This window comes from Sphaerodactylus townsendi, linkage group LG08 (genome assembly GCF_021028975.2).
Source record: "Sphaerodactylus townsendi isolate TG3544 linkage group LG08, MPM_Stown_v2.3, whole genome shotgun sequence".
In the NCBI taxonomy this organism is placed as follows: domain Eukaryota; kingdom Metazoa; phylum Chordata; class Lepidosauria; order Squamata; family Sphaerodactylidae; genus Sphaerodactylus; species Sphaerodactylus townsendi.
Window position 1 is genome coordinate 1,362,592 of NC_059432.1, and position 26,750 is coordinate 1,389,341.

Genomic DNA, 26,750 nt, shown 5'->3' on the forward strand with positions numbered 1-26,750 from the left:
TCCTTGCATGGCTTAGCAGCCATTGCCTTGGTTCTTGTGTGGGGGTGGGGGGGGGGGGGGGGGGGGGGGGGTGGGGGTGGGGGTGGGGTGGGTGGTGGGTGGGTGGGCTGGGGGGGGGGGGGGGGGGGGGGGGTTGGGGGGGGGGGGGTGGGGGGGTGGGGGGGGGGGGGGGTGGGGGGGGGGGGGGTTTGGGGGGGGGGGGTGGGTGGGGGGGGGGGGGGGTGGGGGGGGGGGGGGGTGGGGGGGGGGGGGGGTGGGGGGGGGGGGGGGTGGGGGGGGGGGGGGGTGGGGGGGGGGGGGGGTGGGGGGGGGGGGGGGTGGGGGGGGGGGGGGGTGGGGGGGGGGGGGGGTGGGGGGGGGGGGGGGTGGGGGGGGGGGGGGGTGGGGGGGGGGGGGGGTGGGGGGGGGGGGGGGTGGGGGGGGGGGGGGGTGGGGGGGGGGGGGGGTGGGGGGGGGGGGGGGTGGGGGGGGGGGGGGGTGGGGGGGGGGGGGGGTGGGGGGGGGGGGGGGTGGGGGGGGGGGGGGGTGGGGGGGGGGGGGGGTGGGGGGGGGGGGGGGTGGGGGGGGGGGGGGGTGGGGGGGGGGGGGGGTGGGGGGGGGGGGGGGTGGGGGGGGGGGGGGGTGGGGGGGGGGGGGGGTGGGGGGGGGGGGGGGTGGGGGGGGGGGGGGGTGGGGGGGGGGGGGGGTGGGGGGGGGGGGGGGTGGGGGGGGGGGGGGGTGGGGGGGGGGGGGGGTGGGGGGGGGGGGGGGTGGGGGGGGGGGGGGGTGGGGGGGGGGGGGGGTGGGGGGGGGGGGGGGTGGGGGGGGGGGGGGGTGGGGGGGGGGGGGGGTGGGGGGGGGGGGGGGTGGGGGGGGGGGGGGGTGGGGGGGGGGGGGGGTGGGGGGGGGGGGGGGTGGGGGGGGGGGGGGGTGGGGGGGGGGGGGGGTGGGGGGGGGGGGGGGTGGGGGGGGGGGGGGGTGGGGGGGGGGGGGGGTGGGGGGGGGGGGGGGTGGGGGGGGGGGGGGGTGGGGGGGGGGGGGGGTGGGGGGGGGGGGGGGTGGGGGGGGGGGGGGGTGGGGGGGGGGGGGGGTGGGGGGGGGGGGGGGTGGGGGGGGGGGGGGGTGGGGGGGGGGGGGGGTGGGGGGGGGGGGGGGTGGGGGGGGGGGGGGGTGGGGGGGGGGGGGGGTGGGGGGGGGGGGGGGTGGGGGGGGGGGGGGGTGGGGGGGGGGGGGGGTGGGGGGGGGGGGGGGTGGGGGGGGGGGGGGGTGGGGGGGGGGGGGGGTGGGGGGGGGGGGGGGTGGGGGGGGGGGGGGGTGGGGGGGGGGGGGGGTGGGGGGGGGGGGGGGTGGGGGGGGGGGGGGGTGGGGGGGGGGGGGGGTGGGGGGGGGGGGGGGTGGGGGGGGGGGGGGGTGGGGGGGGGGGGGGGTGGGGGGGGGGGGGGGTGGGGGGGGGGGGGGGTGGGGGGGGGGGGGGGTGGGGGGGGGGGGGGGTGGGGGGGGGGGGGGGTGGGGGGGGGGGGGGGTGGGGGGGGGGGGGGGTGGGGGGGGGGGGGGGTGGGGGGGGGGGGGGGTGGGGGGGGGGGGGGGTGGGGGGGGGGGGGGGTGGGGGGGGGGGGGGGTGGGGGGGGGGGGGGGTGGGGGGGGGGGGGGGTGGGGGGGGGGGGGGGTGGGGGGGGGGGGGGGTGGGGGGGGGGGGGGGTGGGGGGGGGGGGGGGTGGGGGGGGGGGGGGGTGGGGGGGGGGGGGGGTGGGGGGGGGGGGGGGTGGGGGGGGGGGGGGGTGGGGGGGGGGGGGGGTGGGGGGGGGGGGGGGTGGGGGGGGGGGGGGGTGGGGGGGGGGGGGGGTGGGGGGGGGGGGGGGTGGGGGGGGGGGGGGGTGGGGGGGGGGGGGGGTGGGGGGGGGGGGGGGTGGGGGGGGGGGGGGGTGGGGGGGGGGGGGGGTGGGGGGGGGGGGGGGTGGGGGGGGGGGGGGGTGGGGGGGGGGGGGGGTGGGGGGGGGGGGGGGTGGGGGGGGGGGGGGGTGGGGGGGGGGGGGGGTGGGGGGGGGGGGGGGTGGGGGGGGGGGGGGGTGGGGGGGGGGGGGGGTGGGGGGGGGGGGGGGTGGGGGGGGGGGGGGGTGGGGGGGGGGGGGGGTGGGGGGGGGGGGGGGTGGGGGGGGGGGGGGGTGGGGGGGGGGGGGGGTGGGGGGGGGGGGGGGTGGGGGGGGGGGGGGGTGGGGGGGGGGGGGGGTGGGGGGGGGGGGGGGTGGGGGGGGGGGGGGGTGGGGGGGGGGGGGGGTGGGGGGGGGGGGGGGTGGGGGGGGGGGGGGGTGGGGGGGGGGGGGGGTGGGGGGGGGGGGGGGTGGGGGGGGGGGGGGGTGGGGGGGGGGGGGGGTGGGGGGGGGGGGGGGTGGGGGGGGGGGGGGGTGGGGGGGGGGGGGGGTGGGGGGGGGGGGGGGTGGGGGGGGGGGGGGGTGGGGGGGGGGGGGGGTGGGGGGGGGGGGGGGTGGGGGGGGGGGGGGGTGGGGGGGGGGGGGGGTGGGGGGGGGGGGGGGTGGGGGGGGGGGGGGGTGGGGGGGGGGGGGGGTGGGGGGGGGGGGGGGTGGGGGGGGGGGGGGGTGGGGGGGGGGGGGGGTGGGGGGGGGGGGGGGTGGGGGGGGGGGGGGGTGGGGGGGGGGGGGGGTGGGGGGGGGGGGGGGTGGGGGGGGGGGGGGGTGGGGGGGGGGGGGGGTGGGGGGGGGGGGGGGTGGGGGGGGGGGGGGGTGGGGGGGGGGGGGGGTGGGGGGGGGGGGGGGTGGGGGGGGGGGGGGGTGGGGGGGGGGGGGGGTGGGGGGGGGGGGGGGTGGGGGGGGGGGGGGGTGGGGGGGGGGGGGGGTGGGGGGGGGGGGGGGTGGGGGGGGGGGGGGGTGGGGGGGGGGGGGGGTGGGGGGGGGGGGGGGTGGGGGGGGGGGGGGGTGGGGGGGGGGGGGGGTGGGGGGGGGGGGGGGTGGGGGGGGGGGGGGGTGGGGGGGGGGGGGGGTGGGGGGGGGGGGGGGTGGGGGGGGGGGGGGGTGGGGGGGGGGGGGGGTGGGGGGGGGGGGGGGTGGGGGGGGGGGGGGGTGGGGGGGGGGGGGGGTGGGGGGGGGGGGGGGTGGGGGGGGGGGGGGGTGGGGGGGGGGGGGGGTGGGGGGGGGGGGGGGTGGGGGGGGGGGGGGGTGGGGGGGGGGGGGGGTGGGGGGGGGGGGGGGTGGGGGGGGGGGGGGGTGGGGGGGGGGGGGGGTGGGGGGGGGGGGGGGTGGGGGGGGGGGGGGGTGGGGGGGGGGGGGGGTGGGGGGGGGGGGGGGTGGGGGGGGGGGGGGGTGGGGGGGGGGGGGGGTGGGGGGGGGGGGGGGTGGGGGGGGGGGGGGGTGGGGGGGGGGGGGGGTGGGGGGGGGGGGGGGTGGGGGGGGGGGGGGGTGGGGGGGGGGGGGGGTGGGGGGGGGGGGGGGTGGGGGGGGGGGGGGGTGGGGGGGGGGGGGGGTGGGGGGGGGGGGGGGTGGGGGGGGGGGGGGGTGGGGGGGGGGGGGGGTGGGGGGGGGGGGGGGTGGGGGGGGGGGGGGGTGGGGGGGGGGGGGGGTGGGGGGGGGGGGGGGTGGGGGGGGGGGGGGGTGGGGGGGGGGGGGGGTGGGGGGGGGGGGGGGTGGGGGGGGGGGGGGGTGGGGGGGGGGGGGGGTGGGGGGGGGGGGGGGTGGGGGGGGGGGGGGGTGGGGGGGGGGGGGGGTGGGGGGGGGGGGGGGTGGGGGGGGGGGGGGGTGGGGGGGGGGGGGGGTGGGGGGGGGGGGGGGTGGGGGGGGGGGGGGGTGGGGGGGGGGGGGGGTGGGGGGGGGGGGGGGTGGGGGGGGGGGGGGGTGGGGGGGGGGGGGGGTGGGGGGGGGGGGGGGTGGGGGGGGGGGGGGGTGGGGGGGGGGGGGGGTGGGGGGGGGGGGGGGTGGGGGGGGGGGGGGGTGGGGGGGGGGGGGGGTGGGGGGGGGGGGGGGTGGGGGGGGGGGGGGGTGGGGGGGGGGGGGGGTGGGGGGGGGGGGGGGTGGGGGGGGGGGGGGGTGGGGGGGGGGGGGGGTGGGGGGGGGGGGGGGTGGGGGGGGGGGGGGGTGGGGGGGGGGGGGGGTGGGGGGGGGGGGGGGTGGGGGGGGGGGGGGGTGGGGGGGGGGGGGGGTGGGGGGGGGGGGGGGTGGGGGGGGGGGGGGGTGGGGGGGGGGGGGGGTGGGGGGGGGGGGGGGTGGGGGGGGGGGGGGGTGGGGGGGGGGGGGGGTGGGGGGGGGGGGGGGTGGGGGGGGGGGGGGGTGGGGGGGGGGGGGGGTGGGGGGGGGGGGGGGTGGGGGGGGGGGGGGGTGGGGGGGGGGGGGGGTGGGGGGGGGGGGGGGTGGGGGGGGGGGGGGGTGGGGGGGGGGGGGGGTGGGGGGGGGGGGGGGTGGGGGGGGGGGGGGGTGGGGGGGGGGGGGGGTGGGGGGGGGGGGGGGTGGGGGGGGGGGGGGGTGGGGGGGGGGGGGGGTGGGGGGGGGGGGGGGTGGGGGGGGGGGGGGGTGGGGGGGGGGGGGGGTGGGGGGGGGGGGGGGTGGGGGGGGGGGGGGGTGGGGGGGGGGGGGGGTGGGGGGGGGGGGGGGTGGGGGGGGGGGGGGGTGGGGGGGGGGGGGGGTGGGGGGGGGGGGGGGTGGGGGGGGGGGGGGGTGGGGGGGGGGGGGGGTGGGGGGGGGGGGGGGTGGGGGGGGGGGGGGGTGGGGGGGGGGGGGGGTGGGGGGGGGGGGGGGTGGGGGGGGGGGGGGGTGGGGGGGGGGGGGGGTGGGGGGGGGGGGGGGTGGGGGGGGGGGGGGGTGGGGGGGGGGGGGGGTGGGGGGGGGGGGGGGTGGGGGGGGGGGGGGGTGGGGGGGGGGGGGGGTGGGGGGGGGGGGGGGTGGGGGGGGGGGGGGGTGGGGGGGGGGGGGGGTGGGGGGGGGGGGGGGTGGGGGGGGGGGGGGGTGGGGGGGGGGGGGGGTGGGGGGGGGGGGGGGTGGGGGGGGGGGGGGGTGGGGGGGGGGGGGGGTGGGGGGGGGGGGGGGTGGGGGGGGGGGGGGGTGGGGGGGGGGGGGGGTGGGGGGGGGGGGGGGTGGGGGGGGGGGGGGGTGGGGGGGGGGGGGGGTGGGGGGGGGGGGGGGTGGGGGGGGGGGGGGGTGGGGGGGGGGGGGGGTGGGGGGGGGGGGGGGTGGGGGGGGGGGGGGGTGGGGGGGGGGGGGGGTGGGGGGGGGGGGGGGTGGGGGGGGGGGGGGGTGGGGGGGGGGGGGGGTGGGGGGGGGGGGGGGTGGGGGGGGGGGGGGGTGGGGGGGGGGGGGGGTGGGGGGGGGGGGGGGTGGGGGGGGGGGGGGGTGGGGGGGGGGGGGGGTGGGGGGGGGGGGGGGTGGGGGGGGGGGGGGGTGGGGGGGGGGGGGGGTGGGGGGGGGGGGGGGTGGGGGGGGGGGGGGGTGGGGGGGGGGGGGGGTGGGGGGGGGGGGGGGTGGGGGGGGGGGGGGGTGGGGGGGGGGGGGGGTGGGGGGGGGGGGGGGTGGGGGGGGGGGGGGGTGGGGGGGGGGGGGGGTGGGGGGGGGGGGGGGTGGGGGGGGGGGGGGGTGGGGGGGGGGGGGGGTGGGGGGGGGGGGGGGTGGGGGGGGGGGGGGGTGGGGGGGGGGGGGGGTGGGGGGGGGGGGGGGTGGGGGGGGGGGGGGGTGGGGGGGGGGGGGGGTGGGGGGGGGGGGGGGTGGGGGGGGGGGGGGGTGGGGGGGGGGGGGGGTGGGGGGGGGGGGGGGTGGGGGGGGGGGGGGGTGGGGGGGGGGGGGGGTGGGGGGGGGGGGGGGTGGGGGGGGGGGGGGGTGGGGGGGGGGGGGGGTGGGGGGGGGGGGGGGTGGGGGGGGGGGGGGGTGGGGGGGGGGGGGGGTGGGGGGGGGGGGGGGTGGGGGGGGGGGGGGGTGGGGGGGGGGGGGGGTGGGGGGGGGGGGGGGTGGGGGGGGGGGGGGGTGGGGGGGGGGGGGGGTGGGGGGGGGGGGGGGTGGGGGGGGGGGGGGGTGGGGGGGGGGGGGGGTGGGGGGGGGGGGGGGTGGGGGGGGGGGGGGGTGGGGGGGGGGGGGGGTGGGGGGGGGGGGGGGTGGGGGGGGGGGGGGGTGGGGGGGGGGGGGGGTGGGGGGGGGGGGGGGTGGGGGGGGGGGGGGGTGGGGGGGGGGGGGGGTGGGGGGGGGGGGGGGTGGGGGGGGGGGGGGGTGGGGGGGGGGGGGGGTGGGGGGGGGGGGGGGTGGGGGGGGGGGGGGGTGGGGGGGGGGGGGGGTGGGGGGGGGGGGGGGTGGGGGGGGGGGGGGGTGGGGGGGGGGGGGGGTGGGGGGGGGGGGGGGTGGGGGGGGGGGGGGGTGGGGGGGGGGGGGGGTGGGGGGGGGGGGGGGTGGGGGGGGGGGGGGGTGGGGGGGGGGGGGGGTGGGGGGGGGGGGGGGTGGGGGGGGGGGGGGGTGGGGGGGGGGGGGGGTGGGGGGGGGGGGGGGTGGGGGGGGGGGGGGGTGGGGGGGGGGGGGGGTGGGGGGGGGGGGGGGTGGGGGGGGGGGGGGGTGGGGGGGGGGGGGGGTGGGGGGGGGGGGGGGTGGGGGGGGGGGGGGGTGGGGGGGGGGGGGGGTGGGGGGGGGGGGGGGTGGGGGGGGGGGGGGGTGGGGGGGGGGGGGGGTGGGGGGGGGGGGGGGTGGGGGGGGGGGGGGGTGGGGGGGGGGGGGGGTGGGGGGGGGGGGGGGTGGGGGGGGGGGGGGGTGGGGGGGGGGGGGGGTGGGGGGGGGGGGGGGTGGGGGGGGGGGGGGGTGGGGGGGGGGGGGGGTGGGGGGGGGGGGGGGTGGGGGGGGGGGGGGGTGGGGGGGGGGGGGGGTGGGGGGGGGGGGGGGTGGGGGGGGGGGGGGGTGGGGGGGGGGGGGGGTGGGGGGGGGGGGGGGTGGGGGGGGGGGGGGGTGGGGGGGGGGGGGGGTGGGGGGGGGGGGGGGTGGGGGGGGGGGGGGGTGGGGGGGGGGGGGGGTGGGGGGGGGGGGGGGTGGGGGGGGGGGGGGGTGGGGGGGGGGGGGGGTGGGGGGGGGGGGGGGTGGGGGGGGGGGGGGGTGGGGGGGGGGGGGGGTGGGGGGGGGGGGGGGTGGGGGGGGGGGGGGGTGGGGGGGGGGGGGGGTGGGGGGGGGGGGGGGTGGGGGGGGGGGGGGGTGGGGGGGGGGGGGGGTGGGGGGGGGGGGGGGTGGGGGGGGGGGGGGGTGGGGGGGGGGGGGGGTGGGGGGGGGGGGGGGTGGGGGGGGGGGGGGGTGGGGGGGGGGGGGGGTGGGGGGGGGGGGGGGTGGGGGGGGGGGGGGGTGGGGGGGGGGGGGGGTGGGGGGGGGGGGGGGTGGGGGGGGGGGGGGGTGGGGGGGGGGGGGGGTGGGGGGGGGGGGGGGTGGGGGGGGGGGGGGGTGGGGGGGGGGGGGGGTGGGGGGGGGGGGGGGTGGGGGGGGGGGGGGGTGGGGGGGGGGGGGGGTGGGGGGGGGGGGGGGTGGGGGGGGGGGGGGGTGGGGGGGGGGGGGGGTGGGGGGGGGGGGGGGTGGGGGGGGGGGGGGGTGGGGGGGGGGGGGGGTGGGGGGGGGGGGGGGTGGGGGGGGGGGGGGGTGGGGGGGGGGGGGGGTGGGGGGGGGGGGGGGTGGGGGGGGGGGGGGGTGGGGGGGGGGGGGGGTGGGGGGGGGGGGGGGTGGGGGGGGGGGGGGGTGGGGGGGGGGGGGGGTGGGGGGGGGGGGGGGTGGGGGGGGGGGGGGGTGGGGGGGGGGGGGGGTGGGGGGGGGGGGGGGTGGGGGGGGGGGGGGGTGGGGGGGGGGGGGGGTGGGGGGGGGGGGGGGTGGGGGGGGGGGGGGGTGGGGGGGGGGGGGGGTGGGGGGGGGGGGGGGTGGGGGGGGGGGGGGGTGGGGGGGGGGGGGGGTGGGGGGGGGGGGGGGTGGGGGGGGGGGGGGGTGGGGGGGGGGGGGGGTGGGGGGGGGGGGGGGTGGGGGGGGGGGGGGGTGGGGGGGGGGGGGGGTGGGGGGGGGGGGGGGTGGGGGGGGGGGGGGGTGGGGGGGGGGGGGGGTGGGGGGGGGGGGGGGTGGGGGGGGGGGGGGGTGGGGGGGGGGGGGGGTGGGGGGGGGGGGGGGTGGGGGGGGGGGGGGGTGGGGGGGGGGGGGGGTGGGGGGGGGGGGGGGTGGGGGGGGGGGGGGGTGGGGGGGGGGGGGGGTGGGGGGGGGGGGGGGTGGGGGGGGGGGGGGGTGGGGGGGGGGGGGGGTGGGGGGGGGGGGGGGTGGGGGGGGGGGGGGGTGGGGGGGGGGGGGGGTGGGGGGGGGGGGGGGTGGGGGGGGGGGGGGGTGGGGGGGGGGGGGGGTGGGGGGGGGGGGGGGTGGGGGGGGGGGGGGGTGGGGGGGGGGGGGGGTGGGGGGGGGGGGGGGTGGGGGGGGGGGGGGGTGGGGGGGGGGGGGGGTGGGGGGGGGGGGGGGTGGGGGGGGGGGGGGGTGGGGGGGGGGGGGGGTGGGGGGGGGGGGGGGTGGGGGGGGGGGGGGGTGGGGGGGGGGGGGGGTGGGGGGGGGGGGGGGTGGGGGGGGGGGGGGGTGGGGGGGGGGGGGGGTGGGGGGGGGGGGGGGTGGGGGGGGGGGGGGGTGGGGGGGGGGGGGGGTGGGGGGGGGGGGGGGTGGGGGGGGGGGGGGGTGGGGGGGGGGGGGGGTGGGGGGGGGGGGGGGTGGGGGGGGGGGGGGGTGGGGGGGGGGGGGGGTGGGGGGGGGGGGGGGTGGGGGGGGGGGGGGGTGGGGGGGGGGGGGGGTGGGGGGGGGGGGGGGTGGGGGGGGGGGGGGGTGGGGGGGGGGGGGGGTGGGGGGGGGGGGGGGTGGGGGGGGGGGGGGGTGGGGGGGGGGGGGGGTGGGGGGGGGGGGGGGTGGGGGGGGGGGGGGGTGGGGGGGGGGGGGGGTGGGGGGGGGGGGGGGTGGGGGGGGGGGGGGGTGGGGGGGGGGGGGGGTGGGGGGGGGGGGGGGTGGGGGGGGGGGGGGGTGGGGGGGGGGGGGGGTGGGGGGGGGGGGGGGTGGGGGGGGGGGGGGGTGGGGGGGGGGGGGGGTGGGGGGGGGGGGGGGTGGGGGGGGGGGGGGGTGGGGGGGGGGGGGGGTGGGGGGGGGGGGGGGTGGGGGGGGGGGGGGGTGGGGGGGGGGGGGGGTGGGGGGGGGGGGGGGTGGGGGGGGGGGGGGGTGGGGGGGGGGGGGGGTGGGGGGGGGGGGGGGTGGGGGGGGGGGGGGGTGGGGGGGGGGGGGGGTGGGGGGGGGGGGGGGTGGGGGGGGGGGGGGGTGGGGGGGGGGGGGGGTGGGGGGGGGGGGGGGTGGGGGGGGGGGGGGGTGGGGGGGGGGGGGGGTGGGGGGGGGGGGGGGTGGGGGGGGGGGGGGGTGGGGGGGGGGGGGGGTGGGGGGGGGGGGGGGTGGGGGGGGGGGGGGGTGGGGGGGGGGGGGGGTGGGGGGGGGGGGGGGTGGGGGGGGGGGGGGGTGGGGGGGGGGGGGGGTGGGGGGGGGGGGGGGTGGGGGGGGGGGGGGGTGGGGGGGGGGGGGGGTGGGGGGGGGGGGGGGTGGGGGGGGGGGGGGGTGGGGGGGGGGGGGGGTGGGGGGGGGGGGGGGTGGGGGGGGGGGGGGGTGGGGGGGGGGGGGGGTGGGGGGGGGGGGGGGTGGGGGGGGGGGGGGGTGGGGGGGGGGGGGGGTGGGGGGGGGGGGGGGTGGGGGGGGGGGGGGGTGGGGGGGGGGGGGGGTGGGGGGGGGGGGGGGTGGGGGGGGGGGGGGGTGGGGGGGGGGGGGGGTGGGGGGGGGGGGGGGTGGGGGGGGGGGGGGGTGGGGGGGGGGGGGGGTGGGGGGGGGGGGGGGTGGGGGGGGGGGGGGGTGGGGGGGGGGGGGGGTGGGGGGGGGGGGGGGTGGGGGGGGGGGGGGGTGGGGGGGGGGGGGGGTGGGGGGGGGGGGGGGTGGGGGGGGGGGGGGGTGGGGGGGGGGGGGGGTGGGGGGGGGGGGGGGTGGGGGGGGGGGGGGGTGGGGGGGGGGGGGGGTGGGGGGGGGGGGGGGTGGGGGGGGGGGGGGGTGGGGGGGGGGGGGGGTGGGGGGGGGGGGGGGTGGGGGGGGGGGGGGGTGGGGGGGGGGGGGGGTGGGGGGGGGGGGGGGTGGGGGGGGGGGGGGGTGGGGGGGGGGGGGGGTGGGGGGGGGGGGGGGTGGGGGGGGGGGGGGGTGGGGGGGGGGGGGGGTGGGGGGGGGGGGGGGTGGGGGGGGGGGGGGGTGGGGGGGGGGGGGGGTGGGGGGGGGGGGGGGTGGGGGGGGGGGGGGGTGGGGGGGGGGGGGGGTGGGGGGGGGGGGGGGTGGGGGGGGGGGGGGGTGGGGGGGGGGGGGGGTGGGGGGGGGGGGGGGTGGGGGGGGGGGGGGGTGGGGGGGGGGGGGGGTGGGGGGGGGGGGGGGTGGGGGGGGGGGGGGGTGGGGGGGGGGGGGGGTGGGGGGGGGGGGGGGTGGGGGGGGGGGGGGGTGGGGGGGGGGGGGGGTGGGGGGGGGGGGGGGTGGGGGGGGGGGGGGGTGGGGGGGGGGGGGGGTGGGGGGGGGGGGGGGTGGGGGGGGGGGGGGGTGGGGGGGGGGGGGGGTGGGGGGGGGGGGGGGTGGGGGGGGGGGGGGGTGGGGGGGGGGGGGGGTGGGGGGGGGGGGGGGTGGGGGGGGGGGGGGGTGGGGGGGGGGGGGGGTGGGGGGGGGGGGGGGTGGGGGGGGGGGGGGGTGGGGGGGGGGGGGGGTGGGGGGGGGGGGGGGTGGGGGGGGGGGGGGGTGGGGGGGGGGGGGGGTGGGGGGGGGGGGGGGTGGGGGGGGGGGGGGGTGGGGGGGGGGGGGGGTGGGGGGGGGGGGGGGTGGGGGGGGGGGGGGGTGGGGGGGGGGGGGGGTGGGGGGGGGGGGGGGTGGGGGGGGGGGGGGGTGGGGGGGGGGGGGGGTGGGGGGGGGGGGGGGTGGGGGGGGGGGGGGGTGGGGGGGGGGGGGGGTGGGGGGGGGGGGGGGTGGGGGGGGGGGGGGGTGGGGGGGGGGGGGGGTGGGGGGGGGGGGGGGTGGGGGGGGGGGGGGGTGGGGGGGGGGGGGGGTGGGGGGGGGGGGGGGTGGGGGGGGGGGGGGGTGGGGGGGGGGGGGGGTGGGGGGGGGGGGGGGTGGGGGGGGGGGGGGGTGGGGGGGGGGGGGGGTGGGGGGGGGGGGGGGTGGGGGGGGGGGGGGGTGGGGGGGGGGGGGGGTGGGGGGGGGGGGGGGTGGGGGGGGGGGGGGGTGGGGGGGGGGGGGGGTGGGGGGGGGGGGGGGTGGGGGGGGGGGGGGGTGGGGGGGGGGGGGGGTGGGGGGGGGGGGGGGTGGGGGGGGGGGGGGGTGGGGGGGGGGGGGGGTGGGGGGGGGGGGGGGTGGGGGGGGGGGGGGGTGGGGGGGGGGGGGGGTGGGGGGGGGGGGGGGTGGGGGGGGGGGGGGGTGGGGGGGGGGGGGGGTGGGGGGGGGGGGGGGTGGGGGGGGGGGGGGGTGGGGGGGGGGGGGGGTGGGGGGGGGGGGGGGTGGGGGGGGGGGGGGGTGGGGGGGGGGGGGGGTGGGGGGGGGGGGGGGTGGGGGGGGGGGGGGGTGGGGGGGGGGGGGGGTGGGGGGGGGGGGGGGTGGGGGGGGGGGGGGGTGGGGGGGGGGGGGGGTGGGGGGGGGGGGGGGTGGGGGGGGGGGGGGGTGGGGGGGGGGGGGGGTGGGGGGGGGGGGGGGTGGGGGGGGGGGGGGGTGGGGGGGGGGGGGGGTGGGGGGGGGGGGGGGTGGGGGGGGGGGGGGGTGGGGGGGGGGGGGGGTGGGGGGGGGGGGGGGTGGGGGGGGGGGGGGGTGGGGGGGGGGGGGGGTGGGGGGGGGGGGGGGTGGGGGGGGGGGGGGGTGGGGGGGGGGGGGGGTGGGGGGGGGGGGGGGTGGGGGGGGGGGGGGGTGGGGGGGGGGGGGGGTGGGGGGGGGGGGGGGTGGGGGGGGGGGGGGGTGGGGGGGGGGGGGGGTGGGGGGGGGGGGGGGTGGGGGGGGGGGGGGGTGGGGGGGGGGGGGGGTGGGGGGGGGGGGGGGTGGGGGGGGGGGGGGGTGGGGGGGGGGGGGGGTGGGGGGGGGGGGGGGTGGGGGGGGGGGGGGGTGGGGGGGGGGGGGGGTGGGGGGGGGGGGGGGTGGGGGGGGGGGGGGGTGGGGGGGGGGGGGGGTGGGGGGGGGGGGGGGTGGGGGGGGGGGGGGGTGGGGGGGGGGGGGGGTGGGGGGGGGGGGGGGTGGGGGGGGGGGGGGGTGGGGGGGGGGGGGGGTGGGGGGGGGGGGGGGTGGGGGGGGGGGGGGGTGGGGGGGGGGGGGGGTGGGGGGGGGGGGGGGTGGGGGGGGGGGGGGGTGGGGGGGGGGGGGGGTGGGGGGGGGGGGGGGTGGGGGGGGGGGGGGGTGGGGGGGGGGGGGGGTGGGGGGGGGGGGGGGTGGGGGGGGGGGGGGGTGGGGGGGGGGGGGGGTGGGGGGGGGGGGGGGTGGGGGGGGGGGGGGGTGGGGGGGGGGGGGGGTGGGGGGGGGGGGGGGTGGGGGGGGGGGGGGGTGGGGGGGGGGGGGGGTGGGGGGGGGGGGGGGTGGGGGGGGGGGGGGGTGGGGGGGGGGGGGGGTGGGGGGGGGGGGGGGTGGGGGGGGGGGGGGGTGGGGGGGGGGGGGGGTGGGGGGGGGGGGGGGTGGGGGGGGGGGGGGGTGGGGGGGGGGGGGGGTGGGGGGGGGGGGGGGTGGGGGGGGGGGGGGGTGGGGGGGGGGGGGGGTGGGGGGGGGGGGGGGTGGGGGGGGGGGGGGGTGGGGGGGGGGGGGGGTGGGGGGGGGGGGGGGTGGGGGGGGGGGGGGGTGGGGGGGGGGGGGGGTGGGGGGGGGGGGGGGTGGGGGGGGGGGGGGGTGGGGGGGGGGGGGGGTGGGGGGGGGGGGGGGTGGGGGGGGGGGGGGGTGGGGGGGGGGGGGGGTGGGGGGGGGGGGGGGTGGGGGGGGGGGGGGGTGGGGGGGGGGGGGGGTGGGGGGGGGGGGGGGTGGGGGGGGGGGGGGGTGGGGGGGGGGGGGGGTGGGGGGGGGGGGGGGTGGGGGGGGGGGGGGGTGGGGGGGGGGGGGGGTGGGGGGGGGGGGGGGTGGGGGGGGGGGGGGGTGGGGGGGGGGGGGGGTGGGGGGGGGGGGGGGTGGGGGGGGGGGGGGGTGGGGGGGGGGGGGGGTGGGGGGGGGGGGGGGTGGGGGGGGGGGGGGGTGGGGGGGGGGGGGGGTGGGGGGGGGGGGGGGTGGGGGGGGGGGGGGGTGGGGGGGGGGGGGGGTGGGGGGGGGGGGGGGTGGGGGGGGGGGGGGGTGGGGGGGGGGGGGGGTGGGGGGGGGGGGGGGTGGGGGGGGGGGGGGGTGGGGGGGGGGGGGGGTGGGGGGGGGGGGGGGTGGGGGGGGGGGGGGGTGGGGGGGGGGGGGGGTGGGGGGGGGGGGGGGTGGGGGGGGGGGGGGGTGGGGGGGGGGGGGGGTGGGGGGGGGGGGGGGTGGGGGGGGGGGGGGGTGGGGGGGGGGGGGGGTGGGGGGGGGGGGGGGTGGGGGGGGGGGGGGGTGGGGGGGGGGGGGGGTGGGGGGGGGGGGGGGTGGGGGGGGGGGGGGGTGGGGGGGGGGGGGGGTGGGGGGGGGGGGGGGTGGGGGGGGGGGGGGGTGGGGGGGGGGGGGGGTGGGGGGGGGGGGGGGTGGGGGGGGGGGGGGGTGGGGGGGGGGGGGGGTGGGGGGGGGGGGGGGTGGGGGGGGGGGGGGGTGGGGGGGGGGGGGGGTGGGGGGGGGGGGGGGTGGGGGGGGGGGGGGGTGGGGGGGGGGGGGGGTGGGGGGGGGGGGGGGTGGGGGGGGGGGGGGGTGGGGGGGGGGGGGGGTGGGGGGGGGGGGGGGTGGGGGGGGGGGGGGGTGGGGGGGGGGGGGGGTGGGGGGGGGGGGGGGTGGGGGGGGGGGGGGGTGGGGGGGGGGGGGGGTGGGGGGGGGGGGGGGTGGGGGGGGGGGGGGGTGGGGGGGGGGGGGGGTGGGGGGGGGGGGGGGTGGGGGGGGGGGGGGGTGGGGGGGGGGGGGGGTGGGGGGGGGGGGGGGTGGGGGGGGGGGGGGGTGGGGGGGGGGGGGGGTGGGGGGGGGGGGGGGTGGGGGGGGGGGGGGGTGGGGGGGGGGGGGGGTGGGGGGGGGGGGGGGTGGGGGGGGGGGGGGGTGGGGGGGGGGGGGGGTGGGGGGGGGGGGGGGTGGGGGGGGGGGGGGGTGGGGGGGGGGGGGGGTGGGGGGGGGGGGGGGTGGGGGGGGGGGGGGGTGGGGGGGGGGGGGGGTGGGGGGGGGGGGGGGTGGGGGGGGGGGGGGGTGGGGGGGGGGGGGGGTGGGGGGGGGGGGGGGTGGGGGGGGGGGGGGGTGGGGGGGGGGGGGGGTGGGGGGGGGGGGGGGTGGGGGGGGGGGGGGGTGGGGGGGGGGGGGGGTGGGGGGGGGGGGGGGTGGGGGGGGGGGGGGGTGGGGGGGGGGGGGGGTGGGGGGGGGGGGGGGTGGGGGGGGGGGGGGGTGGGGGGGGGGGGGGGTGGGGGGGGGGGGGGGTGGGGGGGGGGGGGGGTGGGGGGGGGGGGGGGTGGGGGGGGGGGGGGGTGGGGGGGGGGGGGGGTGGGGGGGGGGGGGGGTGGGGGGGGGGGGGGGTGGGGGGGGGGGGGGGTGGGGGGGGGGGGGGGTGGGGGGGGGGGGGGGTGGGGGGGGGGGGGGGTGGGGGGGGGGGGGGGTGGGGGGGGGGGGGGGTGGGGGGGGGGGGGGGTGGGGGGGGGGGGGGGTGGGGGGGGGGGGGGGTGGGGGGGGGGGGGGGTGGGGGGGGGGGGGGGTGGGGGGGGGGGGGGGTGGGGGGGGGGGGGGGTGGGGGGGGGGGGGGGTGGGGGGGGGGGGGGGTGGGGGGGGGGGGGGGTGGGGGGGGGGGGGGGTGGGGGGGGGGGGGGGTGGGGGGGGGGGGGGGTGGGGGGGGGGGGGGGTGGGGGGGGGGGGGGGTGGGGGGGGGGGGGGGTGGGGGGGGGGGGGGGTGGGGGGGGGGGGGGGTGGGGGGGGGGGGGGGTGGGGGGGGGGGGGGGTGGGGGGGGGGGGGGGTGGGGGGGGGGGGGGGTGGGGGGGGGGGGGGGTGGGGGGGGGGGGGGGTGGGGGGGGGGGGGGGTGGGGGGGGGGGGGGGTGGGGGGGGGGGGGGGTGGGGGGGGGGGGGGGTGGGGGGGGGGGGGGGTGGGGGGGGGGGGGGGTGGGGGGGGGGGGGGGTGGGGGGGGGGGGGGGTGGGGGGGGGGGGGGGTGGGGGGGGGGGGGGGTGGGGGGGGGGGGGGGTGGGGGGGGGGGGGGGTGGGGGGGGGGGGGGGTGGGGGGGGGGGGGGGTGGGGGGGGGGGGGGGTGGGGGGGGGGGGGGGTGGGGGGGGGGGGGGGTGGGGGGGGGGGGGGGTGGGGGGGGGGGGGGGTGGGGGGGGGGGGGGGTGGGGGGGGGGGGGGGTGGGGGGGGGGGGGGGTGGGGGGGGGGGGGGGTGGGGGGGGGGGGGGGTGGGGGGGGGGGGGGGTGGGGGGGGGGGGGGGTGGGGGGGGGGGGGGGTGGGGGGGGGGGGGGGTGGGGGGGGGGGGGGGTGGGGGGGGGGGGGGGTGGGGGGGGGGGGGGGTGGGGGGGGGGGGGGGTGGGGGGGGGGGGGGGTGGGGGGGGGGGGGGGTGGGGGGGGGGGGGGGTGGGGGGGGGGGGGGGTGGGGGGGGGGGGGGGTGGGGGGGGGGGGGGGTGGGGGGGGGGGGGGGTGGGGGGGGGGGGGGGTGGGGGGGGGGGGGGGTGGGGGGGGGGGGGGGTGGGGGGGGGGGGGGGTGGGGGGGGGGGGGGGTGGGGGGGGGGGGGGGTGGGGGGGGGGGGGGGTGGGGGGGGGGGGGGGTGGGGGGGGGGGGGGGTGGGGGGGGGGGGGGGTGGGGGGGGGGGGGGGTGGGGGGGGGGGGGGGTGGGGGGGGGGGGGGGTGGGGGGGGGGGGGGGTGGGGGGGGGGGGGGGTGGGGGGGGGGGGGGGTGGGGGGGGGGGGGGGTGGGGGGGGGGGGGGGTGGGGGGGGGGGGGGGTGGGGGGGGGGGGGGGTGGGGGGGGGGGGGGGTGGGGGGGGGGGGGGGTGGGGGGGGGGGGGGGTGGGGGGGGGGGGGGGTGGGGGGGGGGGGGGGTGGGGGGGGGGGGGGGTGGGGGGGGGGGGGGGTGGGGGGGGGGGGGGGTGGGGGGGGGGGGGGGTGGGGGGGGGGGGGGGTGGGGGGGGGGGGGGGTGGGGGGGGGGGGGGGTGGGGGGGGGGGGGGGTGGGGGGGGGGGGGGGTGGGGGGGGGGGGGGGTGGGGGGGGGGGGGGGTGGGGGGGGGGGGGGGTGGGGGGGGGGGGGGGTGGGGGGGGGGGGGGGTGGGGGGGGGGGGGGGTGGGGGGGGGGGGGGGTGGGGGGGGGGGGGGGTGGGGGGGGGGGGGGGTGGGGGGGGGGGGGGGTGGGGGGGGGGGGGGGTGGGGGGGGGGGGGGGTGGGGGGGGGGGGGGGTGGGGGGGGGGGGGGGTGGGGGGGGGGGGGGGTGGGGGGGGGGGGGGGTGGGGGGGGGGGGGGGTGGGGGGGGGGGGGGGTGGGGGGGGGGGGGGGTGGGGGGGGGGGGGGGTGGGGGGGGGGGGGGGTGGGGGGGGGGGGGGGTGGGGGGGGGGGGGGGTGGGGGGGGGGGGGGGTGGGGGGGGGGGGGGGTGGGGGGGGGGGGGGGTGGGGGGGGGGGGGGGTGGGGGGGGGGGGGGGTGGGGGGGGGGGGGGGTGGGGGGGGGGGGGGGTGGGGGGGGGGGGGGGTGGGGGGGGGGGGGGGTGGGGGGGGGGGGGGGTGGGGGGGGGGGGGGGTGGGGGGGGGGGGGGGTGGGGGGGGGGGGGGGTGGGGGGGGGGGGGGGTGGGGGGGGGGGGGGGTGGGGGGGGGGGGGGGTGGGGGGGGGGGGGGGTGGGGGGGGGGGGGGGTGGGGGGGGGGGGGGGTGGGGGGGGGGGGGGGTGGGGGGGGGGGGGGGTGGGGGGGGGGGGGGGTGGGGGGGGGGGGGGGTGGGGGGGGGGGGGGGTGGGGGGGGGGGGGGGTGGGGGGGGGGGGGGGTGGGGGGGGGGGGGGGTGGGGGGGGGGGGGGGTGGGGGGGGGGGGGGGTGGGGGGGGGGGGGGGTGGGGGGGGGGGGGGGTGGGGGGGGGGGGGGGTGGGGGGGGGGGGGGGTGGGGGGGGGGGGGGGTGGGGGGGGGGGGGGGTGGGGGGGGGGGGGGGTGGGGGGGGGGGGGGGTGGGGGGGGGGGGGGGTGGGGGGGGGGGGGGGTGGGGGGGGGGGGGGGTGGGGGGGGGGGGGGGTGGGGGGGGGGGGGGGTGGGGGGGGGGGGGGGTGGGGGGGGGGGGGGGTGGGGGGGGGGGGGGGTGGGGGGGGGGGGGGGTGGGGGGGGGGGGGGGTGGGGGGGGGGGGGGGTGGGGGGGGGGGGGGGTGGGGGGGGGGGGGGGTGGGGGGGGGGGGGGGTGGGGGGGGGGGGGGGTGGGGGGGGGGGGGGGTGGGGGGGGGGGGGGGTGGGGGGGGGGGGGGGTGGGGGGGGGGGGGGGTGGGGGGGGGGGGGGGTGGGGGGGGGGGGGGGTGGGGGGGGGGGGGGGTGGGGGGGGGGGGGGGTGGGGGGGGGGGGGGGTGGGGGGGGGGGGGGGTGGGGGGGGGGGGGGGTGGGGGGGGGGGGGGGTGGGGGGGGGGGGGGGTGGGGGGGGGGGGGGGTGGGGGGGGGGGGGGGTGGGGGGGGGGGGGGGTGGGGGGGGGGGGGGGTGGGGGGGGGGGGGGGTGGGGGGGGGGGGGGGTGGGGGGGGGGGGGGGTGGGGGGGGGGGGGGGTGGGGGGGGGGGGGGGTGGGGGGGGGGGGGGGTGGGGGGGGGGGGGGGTGGGGGGGGGGGGGGGTGGGGGGGGGGGGGGGTGGGGGGGGGGGGGGGTGGGGGGGGGGGGGGGTGGGGGGGGGGGGGGGTGGGGGGGGGGGGGGGTGGGGGGGGGGGGGGGTGGGGGGGGGGGGGGGTGGGGGGGGGGGGGGGTGGGGGGGGGGGGGGGTGGGGGGGGGGGGGGGTGGGGGGGGGGGGGGGTGGGGGGGGGGGGGGGTGGGGGGGGGGGGGGGTGGGGGGGGGGGGGGGTGGGGGGGGGGGGGGGTGGGGGGGGGGGGGGGTGGGGGGGGGGGGGGGTGGGGGGGGGGGGGGGTGGGGGGGGGGGGGGGTGGGGGGGGGGGGGGGTGGGGGGGGGGGGGGGTGGGGGGGGGGGGGGGTGGGGGGGGGGGGGGGTGGGGGGGGGGGGGGGTGGGGGGGGGGGGGGGTGGGGGGGGGGGGGGGTGGGGGGGGGGGGGGGTGGGGGGGGGGGGGGGTGGGGGGGGGGGGGGGTGGGGGGGGGGGGGGGTGGGGGGGGGGGGGGGTGGGGGGGGGGGGGGGTGGGGGGGGGGGGGGGTGGGGGGGGGGGGGGGTGGGGGGGGGGGGGGGTGGGGGGGGGGGGGGGTGGGGGGGGGGGGGGGTGGGGGGGGGGGGGGGTGGGGGGGGGGGGGGGTGGGGGGGGGGGGGGGTGGGGGGGGGGGGGGGTGGGGGGGGGGGGGGGTGGGGGGGGGGGGGGGTGGGGGGGGGGGGGGGTGGGGGGGGGGGGGGGTGGGGGGGGGGGGGGGTGGGGGGGGGGGGGGGTGGGGGGGGGGGGGGGTGGGGGGGGGGGGGGGTGGGGGGGGGGGGGGGTGGGGGGGGGGGGGGGTGGGGGGGGGGGGGGGTGGGGGGGGGGGGGGGTGGGGGGGGGGGGGGGTGGGGGGGGGGGGGGGTGGGGGGGGGGGGGGGTGGGGGGGGGGGGGGGTGGGGGGGGGGGGGGGTGGGGGGGGGGGGGGGTGGGGGGGGGGGGGGGTGGGGGGGGGGGGGGGTGGGGGGGGGGGGGGGTGGGGGGGGGGGGGGGTGGGGGGGGGGGGGGGTGGGGGGGGGGGGGGGTGGGGGGGGGGGGGGGTGGGGGGGGGGGGGGGTGGGGGGGGGGGGGGGTGGGGGGGGGGGGGGGTGGGGGGGGGGGGGGGTGGGGGGGGGGGGGGGTGGGGGGGGGGGGGGGTGGGGGGGGGGGGGGGTGGGGGGGGGGGGGGGTGGGGGGGGGGGGGGGTGGGGGGGGGGGGGGGTGGGGGGGGGGGGGGGTGGGGGGGGGGGGGGGTGGGGGGGGGGGGGGGTGGGGGGGGGGGGGGGTGGGGGGGGGGGGGGGTGGGGGGGGGGGGGGGTGGGGGGGGGGGGGGGTGGGGGGGGGGGGGGGTGGGGGGGGGGGGGGGTGGGGGGGGGGGGGGGTGGGGGGGGGGGGGGGTGGGGGGGGGGGGGGGTGGGGGGGGGGGGGGGTGGGGGGGGGGGGGGGTGGGGGGGGGGGGGGGTGGGGGGGGGGGGGGGTGGGGGGGGGGGGGGGTGGGGGGGGGGGGGGGTGGGGGGGGGGGGGGGTGGGGGGGGGGGGGGGTGGGGGGGGGGGGGGGTGGGGGGGGGGGGGGGTGGGGGGGGGGGGGGGTGGGGGGGGGGGGGGGTGGGGGGGGGGGGGGGTGGGGGGGGGGGGGGGTGGGGGGGGGGGGGGGTGGGGGGGGGGGGGGGTGGGGGGGGGGGGGGGTGGGGGGGGGGGGGGGTGGGGGGGGGGGGGGGTGGGGGGGGGGGGGGGTGGGGGGGGGGGGGGGTGGGGGGGGGGGGGGGTGGGGGGGGGGGGGGGTGGGGGGGGGGGGGGGTGGGGGGGGGGGGGGGTGGGGGGGGGGGGGGGTGGGGGGGGGGGGGGGTGGGGGGGGGGGGGGGTGGGGGGGGGGGGGGGTGGGGGGGGGGGGGGGTGGGGGGGGGGGGGGGTGGGGGGGGGGGGGGGTGGGGGGGGGGGGGGGTGGGGGGGGGGGGGGGTGGGGGGGGGGGGGGGTGGGGGGGGGGGGGGGTGGGGGGGGGGGGGGGTGGGGGGGGGGGGGGGTGGGGGGGGGGGGGGGTGGGGGGGGGGGGGGGTGGGGGGGGGGGGGGGTGGGGGGGGGGGGGGGTGGGGGGGGGGGGGGGTGGGGGGGGGGGGGGGTGGGGGGGGGGGGGGGTGGGGGGGGGGGGGGGTGGGGGGGGGGGGGGGTGGGGGGGGGGGGGGGTGGGGGGGGGGGGGGGTGGGGGGGGGGGGGGGTGGGGGGGGGGGGGGGTGGGGGGGGGGGGGGGTGGGGGGGGGGGGGGGTGGGGGGGGGGGGGGGTGGGGGGGGGGGGGGGTGGGGGGGGGGGGGGGTGGGGGGGGGGGGGGGTGGGGGGGGGGGGGGGTGGGGGGGGGGGGGGGTGGGGGGGGGGGGGGGTGGGGGGGGGGGGGGGTGGGGGGGGGGGGGGGTGGGGGGGGGGGGGGGTGGGGGGGGGGGGGGGTGGGGGGGGGGGGGGGTGGGGGGGGGGGGGGGTGGGGGGGGGGGGGGGTGGGGGGGGGGGGGGGTGGGGGGGGGGGGGGGTGGGGGGGGGGGGGGGTGGGGGGGGGGGGGGGTGGGGGGGGGGGGGGGTGGGGGGGGGGGGGGGTGGGGGGGGGGGGGGGTGGGGGGGGGGGGGGGTGGGGGGGGGGGGGGGTGGGGGGGGGGGGGGGTGGGGGGGGGGGGGGGTGGGGGGGGGGGGGGGTGGGGGGGGGGGGGGGTGGGGGGGGGGGGGGGTGGGGGGGGGGGGGGGTGGGGGGGGGGGGGGGTGGGGGGGGGGGGGGGTGGGGGGGGGGGGGGGTGGGGGGGGGGGGGGGTGGGGGGGGGGGGGGGTGGGGGGGGGGGGGGGTGGGGGGGGGGGGGGGTGGGGGGGGGGGGGGGTGGGGGGGGGGGGGGGTGGGGGGGGGGGGGGGTGGGGGGGGGGGGGGGTGGGGGGGGGGGGGGGTGGGGGGGGGGGGGGGTGGGGGGGGGGGGGGGTGGGGGGGGGGGGGGGTGGGGGGGGGGGGGGGTGGGGGGGGGGGGGGGTGGGGGGGGGGGGGGGTGGGGGGGGGGGGGGGTGGGGGGGGGGGGGGGTGGGGGGGGGGGGGGGTGGGGGGGGGGGGGGGTGGGGGGGGGGGGGGGTGGGGGGGGGGGGGGGTGGGGGGGGGGGGGGGTGGGGGGGGGGGGGGGTGGGGGGGGGGGGGGGTGGGGGGGGGGGGGGGTGGGGGGGGGGGGGGGTGGGGGGGGGGGGGGGTGGGGGGGGGGGGGGGTGGGGGGGGGGGGGGGTGGGGGGGGGGGGGGGTGGGGGGGGGGGGGGGTGGGGGGGGGGGGGGGTGGGGGGGGGGGGGGGTGGGGGGGGGGGGGGGTGGGGGGGGGGGGGGGTGGGGGGGGGGGGGGGTGGGGGGGGGGGGGGGTGGGGGGGGGGGGGGGTGGGGGGGGGGGGGGGTGGGGGGGGGGGGGGGTGGGGGGGGGGGGGGGTGGGGGGGGGGGGGGGTGGGGGGGGGGGGGGGTGGGGGGGGGGGGGGGTGGGGGGGGGGGGGGGTGGGGGGGGGGGGGGGTGGGGGGGGGGGGGGGTGGGGGGGGGGGGGGGTGGGGGGGGGGGGGGGTGGGGGGGGGGGGGGGTGGGGGGGGGGGGGGGTGGGGGGGGGGGGGGGTGGGGGGGGGGGGGGGTGGGGGGGGGGGGGGGTGGGGGGGGGGGGGGGTGGGGGGGGGGGGGGGTGGGGGGGGGGGGGGGTGGGGGGGGGGGGGGGTGGGGGGGGGGGGGGGTGGGGGGGGGGGGGGGTGGGGGGGGGGGGGGGTGGGGGGGGGGGGGGGTGGGGGGGGGGGGGGGTGGGGGGGGGGGGGGGTGGGGGGGGGGGGGGGTGGGGGGGGGGGGGGGTGGGGGGGGGGGGGGGTGGGGGGGGGGGGGGGTGGGGGGGGGGGGGGGTGGGGGGGGGGGGGGGTGGGGGGGGGGGGGGGTGGGGGGGGGGGGGGGTGGGGGGGGGGGGGGGTGGGGGGGGGGGGGGGTGGGGGGGGGGGGGGGTGGGGGGGGGGGGGGGTGGGGGGGGGGGGGGGTGGGGGGGGGGGGGGGTGGGGGGGGGGGGGGGTGGGGGGGGGGGGGGGTGGGGGGGGGGGGGGGTGGGGGGGGGGGGGGGTGGGGGGGGGGGGGGGTGGGGGGGGGGGGGGGTGGGGGGGGGGGGGGGTGGGGGGGGGGGGGGGTGGGGGGGGGGGGGGGTGGGGGGGGGGGGGGGTGGGGGGGGGGGGGGGTGGGGGGGGGGGGGGGTGGGGGGGGGGGGGGGTGGGGGGGGGGGGGGGTGGGGGGGGGGGGGGGTGGGGGGGGGGGGGGGTGGGGGGGGGGGGGGGTGGGGGGGGGGGGGGGTGGGGGGGGGGGGGGGTGGGGGGGGGGGGGGGTGGGGGGGGGGGGGGGTGGGGGGGGGGGGGGGTGGGGGGGGGGGGGGGTGGGGGGGGGGGGGGGTGGGGGGGGGGGGGGGTGGGGGGGGGGGGGGGTGGGGGGGGGGGGGGGTGGGGGGGGGGGGGGGTGGGGGGGGGGGGGGGTGGGGGGGGGGGGGGGTGGGGGGGGGGGGGGGTGGGGGGGGGGGGGGGTGGGGGGGGGGGGGGGTGGGGGGGGGGGGGGGTGGGGGGGGGGGGGGGTGGGGGGGGGGGGGGGTGGGGGGGGGGGGGGGTGGGGGGGGGGGGGGGTGGGGGGGGGGGGGGGTGGGGGGGGGGGGGGGTGGGGGGGGGGGGGGGTGGGGGGGGGGGGGGGTGGGGGGGGGGGGGGGTGGGGGGGGGGGGGGGTGGGGGGGGGGGGGGGTGGGGGGGGGGGGGGGTGGGGGGGGGGGGGGGTGGGGGGGGGGGGGGGTGGGGGGGGGGGGGGGTGGGGGGGGGGGGGGGTGGGGGGGGGGGGGGGTGGGGGGGGGGGGGGGTGGGGGGGGGGGGGGGTGGGGGGGGGGGGGGGTGGGGGGGGGGGGGGGTGGGGGGGGGGGGGGGTGGGGGGGGGGGGGGGTGGGGGGGGGGGGGGGTGGGGGGGGGGGGGGGTGGGGGGGGGGGGGGGTGGGGGGGGGGGGGGGTGGGGGGGGGGGGGGGTGGGGGGGGGGGGGGGTGGGGGGGGGGGGGGGTGGGGGGGGGGGGGGGTGGGGGGGGGGGGGGGTGGGGGGGGGGGGGGGTGGGGGGGGGGGGGGGTGGGGGGGGGGGGGGGTGGGGGGGGGGGGGGGTGGGGGGGGGGGGGGGTGGGGGGGGGGGGGGGTGGGGGGGGGGGGGGGTGGGGGGGGGGGGGGGTGGGGGGGGGGGGGGGTGGGGGGGGGGGGGGGTGGGGGGGGGGGGGGGTGGGGGGGGGGGGGGGTGGGGGGGGGGGGGGGTGGGGGGGGGGGGGGGTGGGGGGGGGGGGGGGTGGGGGGGGGGGGGGGTGGGGGGGGGGGGGGGTGGGGGGGGGGGGGGGTGGGGGGGGGGGGGGGTGGGGGGGGGGGGGGGTGGGGGGGGGGGGGGGTGGGGGGGGGGGGGGGTGGGGGGGGGGGGGGGTGGGGGGGGGGGGGGGTGGGGGGGGGGGGGGGTGGGGGGGGGGGGGGGTGGGGGGGGGGGGGGGTGGGGGGGGGGGGGGGTGGGGGGGGGGGGGGGTGGGGGGGGGGGGGGGTGGGGGGGGGGGGGGGTGGGGGGGGGGGGGGGTGGGGGGGGGGGGGGGTGGGGGGGGGGGGGGGTGGGGGGGGGGGGGGGTGGGGGGGGGGGGGGGTGGGGGGGGGGGGGGGTGGGGGGGGGGGGGGGTGGGGGGGGGGGGGGGTGGGGGGGGGGGGGGGTGGGGGGGGGGGGGGGTGGGGGGGGGGGGGGGTGGGGGGGGGGGGGGGTGGGGGGGGGGGGGGGTGGGGGGGGGGGGGGGTGGGGGGGGGGGGGGGTGGGGGGGGGGGGGGGTGGGGGGGGGGGGGGGTGGGGGGGGGGGGGGGTGGGGGGGGGGGGGGGTGGGGGGGGGGGGGGGTGGGGGGGGGGGGGGGTGGGGGGGGGGGGGGGTGGGGGGGGGGGGGGGTGGGGGGGGGGGGGGGTGGGGGGGGGGGGGGGTGGGGGGGGGGGGGGGTGGGGGGGGGGGGGGGTGGGGGGGGGGGGGGGTGGGGGGGGGGGGGGGTGGGGGGGGGGGGGGGTGGGGGGGGGGGGGGGTGGGGGGGGGGGGGGGTGGGGGGGGGGGGGGGTGGGGGGGGGGGGGGGTGGGGGGGGGGGGGGGTGGGGGGGGGGGGGGGTGGGGGGGGGGGGGGGTGGGGGGGGGGGGGGGTGGGGGGGGGGGGGGGTGGGGGGGGGGGGGGGTGGGGGGGGGGGGGGGTGGGGGGGGGGGGGGGTGGGGGGGGGGGGGGGTGGGGGGGGGGGGGGGTGGGGGGGGGGGGGGGTGGGGGGGGGGGGGGGTGGGGGGGGGGGGGGGTGGGGGGGGGGGGGGGTGGGGGGGGGGGGGGGTGGGGGGGGGGGGGGGTGGGGGGGGGGGGGGGTGGGGGGGGGGGGGGGTGGGGGGGGGGGGGGGTGGGGGGGGGGGGGGGTGGGGGGGGGGGGGGGTGGGGGGGGGGGGGGGTGGGGGGGGGGGGGGGTGGGGGGGGGGGGGGGTGGGGGGGGGGGGGGGTGGGGGGGGGGGGGGGTGGGGGGGGGGGGGGGTGGGGGGGGGGGGGGGTGGGGGGGGGGGGGGGTGGGGGGGGGGGGGGGTGGGGGGGGGGGGGGGTGGGGGGGGGGGGGGGTGGGGGGGGGGGGGGGTGGGGGGGGGGGGGGGTGGGGGGGGGGGGGGGTGGGGGGGGGGGGGGGTGGGGGGGGGGGGGGGTGGGGGGGGGGGGGGGTGGGGGGGGGGGGGGGTGGGGGGGGGGGGGGGTGGGGGGGGGGGGGGGTGGGGGGGGGGGGGGGTGGGGGGGGGGGGGGGTGGGGGGGGGGGGGGGTGGGGGGGGGGGGGGGTGGGGGGGGGGGGGGGTGGGGGGGGGGGGGGGTGGGGGGGGGGGGGGGTGGGGGGGGGGGGGGGTGGGGGGGGGGGGGGGTGGGGGGGGGGGGGGGTGGGGGGGGGGGGGGGTGGGGGGGGGGGGGGGTGGGGGGGGGGGGGGGTGGGGGGGGGGGGGGGTGGGGGGGGGGGGGGGTGGGGGGGGGGGGGGGTGGGGGGGGGGGGGGGTGGGGGGGGGGGGGGGTGGGGGGGGGGGGGGGTGGGGGGGGGGGGGGGTGGGGGGGGGGGGGGGTGGGGGGGGGGGGGGGTGGGGGGGGGGGGGGGTGGGGGGGGGGGGGGGTGGGGGGGGGGGGGGGTGGGGGGGGGGGGGGGTGGGGGGGGGGGGGGGTGGGGGGGGGGGGGGGTGGGGGGGGGGGGGGGTGGGGGGGGGGGGGGGTGGGGGGGGGGGGGGGTGGGGGGGGGGGGGGGTGGGGGGGGGGGGGGGTGGGGGGGGGGGGGGGTGGGGGGGGGGGGGGGTGGGGGGGGGGGGGGGTGGGGGGGGGGGGGGGTGGGGGGGGGGGGGGGTGGGGGGGGGGGGGGGTGGGGGGGGGGGGGGGTGGGGGGGGGGGGGGGTGGGGGGGGGGGGGGGTGGGGGGGGGGGGGGGTGGGGGGGGGGGGGGGTGGGGGGGGGGGGGGGTGGGGGGGGGGGGGGGTGGGGGGGGGGGGGGGTGGGGGGGGGGGGGGGTGGGGGGGGGGGGGGGTGGGGGGGGGGGGGGGTGGGGGGGGGGGGGGGTGGGGGGGGGGGGGGGTGGGGGGGGGGGGGGGTGGGGGGGGGGGGGGGTGGGGGGGGGGGGGGGTGGGGGGGGGGGGGGGTGGGGGGGGGGGGGGGTGGGGGGGGGGGGGGGTGGGGGGGGGGGGGGGTGGGGGGGGGGGGGGGTGGGGGGGGGGGGGGGTGGGGGGGGGGGGGGGTGGGGGGGGGGGGGGGTGGGGGGGGGGGGGGGTGGGGGGGGGGGGGGGTGGGGGGGGGGGGGGGTGGGGGGGGGGGGGGGTGGGGGGGGGGGGGGGTGGGGGGGGGGGGGGGTGGGGGGGGGGGGGGGTGGGGGGGGGGGGGGGTGGGGGGGGGGGGGGGTGGGGGGGGGGGGGGGTGGGGGGGGGGGGGGGTGGGGGGGGGGGGGGGTGGGGGGGGGGGGGGGTGGGGGGGGGGGGGGGTGGGGGGGGGGGGGGGTGGGGGGGGGGGGGGGTGGGGGGGGGGGGGGGTGGGGGGGGGGGGGGGTGGGGGGGGGGGGGGGTGGGGGGGGGGGGGGGTGGGGGGGGGGGGGGGTGGGGGGGGGGGGGGGTGGGGGGGGGGGGGGGTGGGGGGGGGGGGGGGTGGGGGGGGGGGGGGGTGGGGGGGGGGGGGGGTGGGGGGGGGGGGGGGTGGGGGGGGGGGGGGGTGGGGGGGGGGGGGGGTGGGGGGGGGGGGGGGTGGGGGGGGGGGGGGGTGGGGGGGGGGGGGGGTGGGGGGGGGGGGGGGTGGGGGGGGGGGGGGGTGGGGGGGGGGGGGGGTGGGGGGGGGGGGGGGTGGGGGGGGGGGGGGGTGGGGGGGGGGGGGGGTGGGGGGGGGGGGGGGTGGGGGGGGGGGGGGGTGGGGGGGGGGGGGGGTGGGGGGGGGGGGGGGTGGGGGGGGGGGGGGGTGGGGGGGGGGGGGGGTGGGGGGGGGGGGGGGTGGGGGGGGGGGGGGGTGGGGGGGGGGGGGGGTGGGGGGGGGGGGGGGTGGGGGGGGGGGGGGGTGGGGGGGGGGGGGGGTGGGGGGGGGGGGGGGTGGGGGGGGGGGGGGGTGGGGGGGGGGGGGGGTGGGGGGGGGGGGGGGTGGGGGGGGGGGGGGGTGGGGGGGGGGGGGGGTGGGGGGGGGGGGGGGTGGGGGGGGGGGGGGGTGGGGGGGGGGGGGGGTGGGGGGGGGGGGGGGTGGGGGGGGGGGGGGGTGGGGGGGGGGGGGGGTGGGGGGGGGGGGGGGTGGGGGGGGGGGGGGGTGGGGGGGGGGGGGGGTGGGGGGGGGGGGGGGTGGGGGGGGGGGGGGGTGGGGGGGGGGGGGGGTGGGGGGGGGGGGGGGTGGGGGGGGGGGGGGG